The 6000-nt window shown below is 39.2% G+C and overlaps 1 protein-coding gene across 1 annotated transcript in view; it reads right to left on the bottom strand.

Annotated features, from left to right (window-relative positions):
* The window catches only part of STOX2 (storkhead box 2), a 98529-nt gene that overhangs the window by 70529 nt on the left and 22000 nt on the right, over positions 1-6000 (bottom strand). The window lies entirely within an intron of this gene.

Below are 6000 nucleotides of genomic sequence, written 5' to 3'. Positions count from 1 at the left end.
TCTGACATCCTGAAAGAGGCTTTTTTCTTTTCTAACTCAGAGTCCAAGGGGAAGTGGGAAAAGGTGATTTTAAGCCACTCTTTTGCACTGAAATAGAATTTAGTCAGTCTAACACCTCTGGGGTGCCTGAGGTTGAAGTTAGACTACACTAAATCCATGGACTATTAAGCAGTGTTAAAGTTAGAATGTAAACCATTGCACATTAAGGGTTAATACTGTTTTTTGCCTGCACAGCTCTGACTAGCCACTACAGGGCTGGCAAGCAGAGGCACAGCTAAAAGCCAGAACACCTGGGCTCTATCCCTGCTCTGGGGGGGTGGGAGGAGACTGGGAGTAGTGCATCCTGGGATGCACTACAGGACTGTAAATTGCTCACTTTATCTTTGTGGAGCAGACTCAAGTTAACCTAACACAAGCTAGGTAGCATGGCCCAGAGTTAACCCTCACCTGCTGTGGCATAACTGAGATGCTCAGAGGGTACTTAGCATTCATTAACAAACATTAAAATGTGAATGCTTGTGTTCTAAGTGCCCTTAGTATTATCTAAATGTACATGTAACTTCATTCTTATTGTCCACAAAGCTGCTCAGATTCTACACAGTGCTGAAACTTCAGCCACTGCATACCTGTTCTGCTCCAGTTAAGTCCCCTATGGTAAAGTTTGTGATAAGTCCTTGGTAGGCAACCTTATGGTAATCTTCTCTACAGTTTCTGCACTGGGAGAATTTTCTCCTATTCAGGTTGGGGGGGCAGGGGTAGCTGTAGCAAAGAGACTAGTGGCCTCAGTGCTGAGTGGCCAAAGCTATTGCTTACTGCAGGGGTGGCCAACTCAAGCCATGTGCTAAGAATGGCAAATCCATCAGTGAGAACAATACAGATACAGCAGGCAGGAGAGCAGAGCAGTGGATCAAGCAGGGGAAAGCAACTGAAGTGGTACTCAGGGAAGGGAAGGGGCTTACTTCGACATTTTTAGACTATCTAGTAATGTCTTAAACCTTGACAGTCTTAAATGGCCATACTTTTACTGGAGGTTGTTTTTAAAATGTGAACTGCACATGTGCTGCAAGAAAAATACCTTCCTGAGCAATTTCTAAAAATAAAGATTAAAAACAGACAAGGCCAAAGGTCCAGAACTAGAGGCACATTATTAGCTATCCCTACAATAAATAAAGCATCACATTCACTAAGACTTATTAACCTTAAGGCCAGGGTGGAGAGGGGAGAGGAGCAGAGAAAAACAAAACATGCATGACAGGTAAAAAGAGGTTGCGGGGGTACCACAAACAGTTCCTTTCTAACTTCATCTCCACTTTCTTCAAACAAGCAAACCTTCAAGTTTGGAAATGGCACTATATAAAATCTTACAGACTTAAAGGAAGTGATACATTTATTAGATCAGTGACACACTATTTATGCAACAGCCATTTGTAGATGGGCAAGTGAAAGGGGATTATACCATATGCAAAATAAGCTGTGGACTGACTGGTAAATACTACTGTTTCCTTCCAAATGACTCTGTGTAAAACAAAAATACATCAAGGTGCTTGAAAAGACCAAGGGCAGTTTCTCATGTGACCTGAAAACCATCCATTAGAACCCTGCAATACAAACACAATACAAGACTGAGATGCCAAAATAAGACAGACATCACACGACTCCTACAGATGCACCCCATTCAGCAAAGGAGCCAACAGACAATTTTGCTCCTGTCTGGTATGCCAGCTGCCCTTGTTCCATCTCATAGCTGGTGATTAATCACTCTTTAGTACAGCAACTCATCCAAGGCAGGCCACGGAAACAGAAAAAACACTGTGGGATTCTTACGCCCAGCTAAGAAGTTATTTCTCCAACCTATGAAACTGAAAGTAATGCAACCAAGTGAAAACAAAAGATAGAACTTTTGAATGGTGAAACTGCATATCCCAGTACCTAAGATCTTGTGGTAGGGAAAAATACATTTCTGTATTTATTATTTAAAAAACTGAGTACACTTTTCACACCACGTAAATAATTCACCCACAGCTTCTTTGATAAAAAATGAAACCCCTTTCAAAAACAAATACATAACAAACATGCTGTACAAAACCCATGATATTTGGTAACAAACTGTTTTACTAGCCCAACTTAGCTCTGGCTTTGCTTTAGTTTACCAGAACATGAACTGCCTCCCCTCCTTCAGCATTCTTCTAGCCCGATAAGCAAATGAGAGTCTGCAATTCATTGCACTGTTGCATCTTTTATTTCCTTATTTCATACTATACACAACTCCTCTGGCTACACTCCAAGTCCTAAATTGGACTAGAAACATTTATAAATAAAACGACTAGGCATGCCTCAATAAATGAAATATGTTATAGTAATAAATTAATGAGATTTTAGGCATTTTCATTTGGAAAGTGTTTTTTAAAAATCACAGTTTTTTCCGGCTTTGCTTAATCTTGATAATTCTAGCCGTCTGCCTTCCTTGCATATTTCAGACACAAAACCTCACAGATAAGAAATGAAATAGTACAGAAATACAACAAGAATATAATAGCAGTTATTAAAATAAGAGATAGGGGCAGGAAGGTTCAGAGAGTTGCTAATAAGATGCAGATTTAAGTGAACCATTCATGCCTGGCCAAAGTCGGTACTGACAGAAAGATGGGTGGACTCTATGAATTAATTTAGCAAGTCTCAACAAGGGGCTCTGCAGAGCCCTTACTCAGGGCTGTGGGTAATTTGCACAATAAAGTCCTTGACCAAACTAATAAAAATAAGATCAAGAGTATTGTGTACATACAGGGAGAATGTTTTCTGTAATAAAAGTGTGCAAGTCACAATACTGGCATCCCCACTTAAAAGGAATGGGTTGTGCTTGTACTTTGACTCCTCAGCATGAGAACATTAGTAAAATGTTACTTTGTGCAAGCGGAGATTACTAAAGACAGAGCCTGGCATTCAAGTCTAAGAAATTCAAGCTGTAAATATGTGCATGTATTGAGGCTAACTTTAGCTGTAGTGGTGTCATACAACAATCAGGTTAAAAAAGTTAGGCCCTAACCTTACAAACACACACACTTAACTTTACTCTCTTGTGTCTAGCCACTTAATTATATTTAAATAGGAACATGTGTGTGACCGGGACCTACATGTGATCAACTATGTTTATTGACCAATATATTTAAAATTAAAACTTAACAATAAGCAGCTTGTTTGAGCCTTTATTATGTTTCTAAAGCATCTTTTTGGAAGTTGCCAGAAATCGGGAAAAGGAGAGTTGCAGATGAGAATACAATAGACCAGTGTTTCCTAAAGCGGACTATGGGAAGGACTAGCTGTGAGAGAAGGTTGGTGGGGAGGAGAGAGGAGAAGAGGGTGTGGGAAAAAGCATGGAAAATGTGGAAGACTCATCAATTAGAGGGAAAGGCCTTGTAACAACACATGCCAGCATTTAATTTTTCTTAAAAAGCTGAGTATACAAAAGTTTAGGAAATACTGCAGTATTTCACCTGGATTCTGCCAATGTAAGAGAATCCCTGCAAACAGCTTTTTCTGAAAAATCAGAAAGACTTGGGAAATATATAAATGACTCCTTTTGCCTGTGTCCAGTTGACCCATTTTGCACATTTAGACCAAGAATAAGTGACCCGATTTACAGAAGTGCTGAGCGCCCAACTGTTCCCCATTGTATTCAGAAGTCTAAATATGGATTTAGAATCCTGACTATAGGCTCCAAGTTTTGAAAATTTGGCCAAGACAAATTTCTGGGGCAGTGGATAATGATTCCATGTTTGAATCCTATATGCCTATTATTTCAAATATTAAGTCTGACTAAACTCCCTGCAAAAGCCAAGATAATCAGAAGATATCTATCTCTATCTATCTATTTATATATAGATCTATCTTCATCGCCCTAGTTCAACATTGAACCTATATATGGCAACAGAAGTGACACACTTACTCTTTTAAAAAAATTAAAAATAAAAACATCTATATCTCAGCACACAAGATCAACTGCCAGAAAGTTAAGAGCCGTACCACTGAATTTGCTTTTCTCCAATGAGTAGTCATGAAGAAGCTAATAGTTAGGATTTTTAACAACTGAATATAGATCCTAAAATGAAATATTTTTGCCATCTACTGGGTACAACTATTTACGCAATATAAAGAATATCTAATGCTACTCTCACCCACTCTTTTCAAGTTGTTACACATCTCGTGCAAGTACAGTTGTCTTCCTAAACAGTATTTAAAACATGACTACAGAGAACAGCTCTTAACATCTGAAGCCAGCATATCCTATAATATGTGAAAAACAGATAAATAATTTCCTCCTCTTCCCTAAGTGTTAAACCTACTTAGTCTGATCATTTAAAGAAGGGAGGGAAAAGAACACCTTACAAAATACAAAAGAAGGTCATGCAAGGACTATGAATTAATCATTTGGAAAATTTGCTTTTGCTTCTTAAACAAGCTGATTTTGAACAAGTTAATAAAGACTTCAAGAGAAAATAAGCCTCTATCACCAGTTTCTGTACCTCTATTAAAAAGGCATCTAGGTTTATATTAAACTATTCTTGAACTGATGGTTTATACAGGCTATAACAAAAATTCTTCCTTGGAATACTGCCCTACCTCTAGCTGGCGATGAGCACTAAGTAGCAAAAAACCCAAAACCCCACACATACCAATTATAATTAGAGTATAATCATATTATTAGCAACAACATGAGGAGCTATCATTCATACTCTGTAATTCAACACACCACAGACATCTCATTTCTGTTACATACTTATAAGACAAGGGTTGTCTCCCTCTCAAAAATATTCATAAAAATAATTTCTGTGTCAAATCTTGCCTGCATGCTCTGACACCAACAAACAGTATTTGGAGAACACTGAAGGCAATACAGACATGTAGGTTTTTATATCATGGTCTAGAACAGTGGTGCGCAATTCATCTAGCCCTACAAACCAGATGAGTAGCTCGGGATTAGTTTTCAGGCCAGATGGGTGGCACAGGAGTGGTCTGTGGGTGCAATCCAGTGCATGGGGATGTTTCATCTGGCCCACAAGGCTCCCCGTGAGTCCAGAAATTTGGTGGTGGGACAAGTGCAAGCAGTGTTAATTGCCAAGACTCCAAGGGCCATGACAATTAATGTTGCCACCCTGGCGCCAAATTTCCAGACCTGGGGGCCATATGACATGGCTCTGCACGCCACATCCAGCCCATGGGCAGTATCTTGGTCACCCCAATCTACAATAATAAGATTAATCAAGATTTTAAAATGTCTTTTAAGCCTTTTTGCCATTTTTTCTCTCAAAAATTCCCAGAAACTTCACAAGATGCTATTTGAAAGATAAGAGTGAAAATGTTATTTGGGAAATTATTCACTAGCAAATAAACCAGATCAAGAACAGTGTATAGTATGCCTTTTACCCTTTTTCTTTTAAGCAGAACCTGCAAAACAACCTGATCAAGAAGAATTTTTCTAGAAAAAACAAACTGACATAAAAAAACCCCACACAGGCTCTACAAACTCTCATCCTCAGCAACATGTCAGACATGTGCATTTTCTACCTAGCTCCCTGACTCATCTCCCACTGATTCTCAAACTATGCTGCTCCTTCAAATGCCATATCTCAGCTCCTCTTTCCAGTCACAGGTTTGTTTCTCTGCAGAGCTGTTAAATGAGTCTTCAACTGGACCACACTGAGTCCATGGTTCTTGCTGACCTGTTAAGTTGCCCAGTAGATTTTAGAAGGAATGCTGGAAGACAAAACTGGAAAGAGAACAGAAATCATAGTTCAGAGCCAGGAGATTAAGAGAAGGCTGAAAGATCACAAGGAGCTAATTTTATGGAGATCAACTGGGAAACTTTGGTCCAACAAAAGCACTTAACAATCCATAGCTATGCACGGCAATAGGAGGAATGGCCCTGGAAACCATCTGCTCCTTGTCTCCTCTCAGTACAATCTCGGCCAGAACTCAGGAGTTCAGTGATGCATCTTTCTACTT

This window comes from Alligator sinensis, unplaced genomic scaffold, assembly GCF_000455745.1.
Source record: "Alligator sinensis unplaced genomic scaffold, ASM45574v1 scaffold354_1, whole genome shotgun sequence".
Classification (NCBI taxonomy): domain Eukaryota; kingdom Metazoa; phylum Chordata; order Crocodylia; family Alligatoridae; genus Alligator; species Alligator sinensis.
Note: the sequence above shows the minus strand (reverse complement) of the source record. Positions and strands in the feature narration are given on the sequence as shown.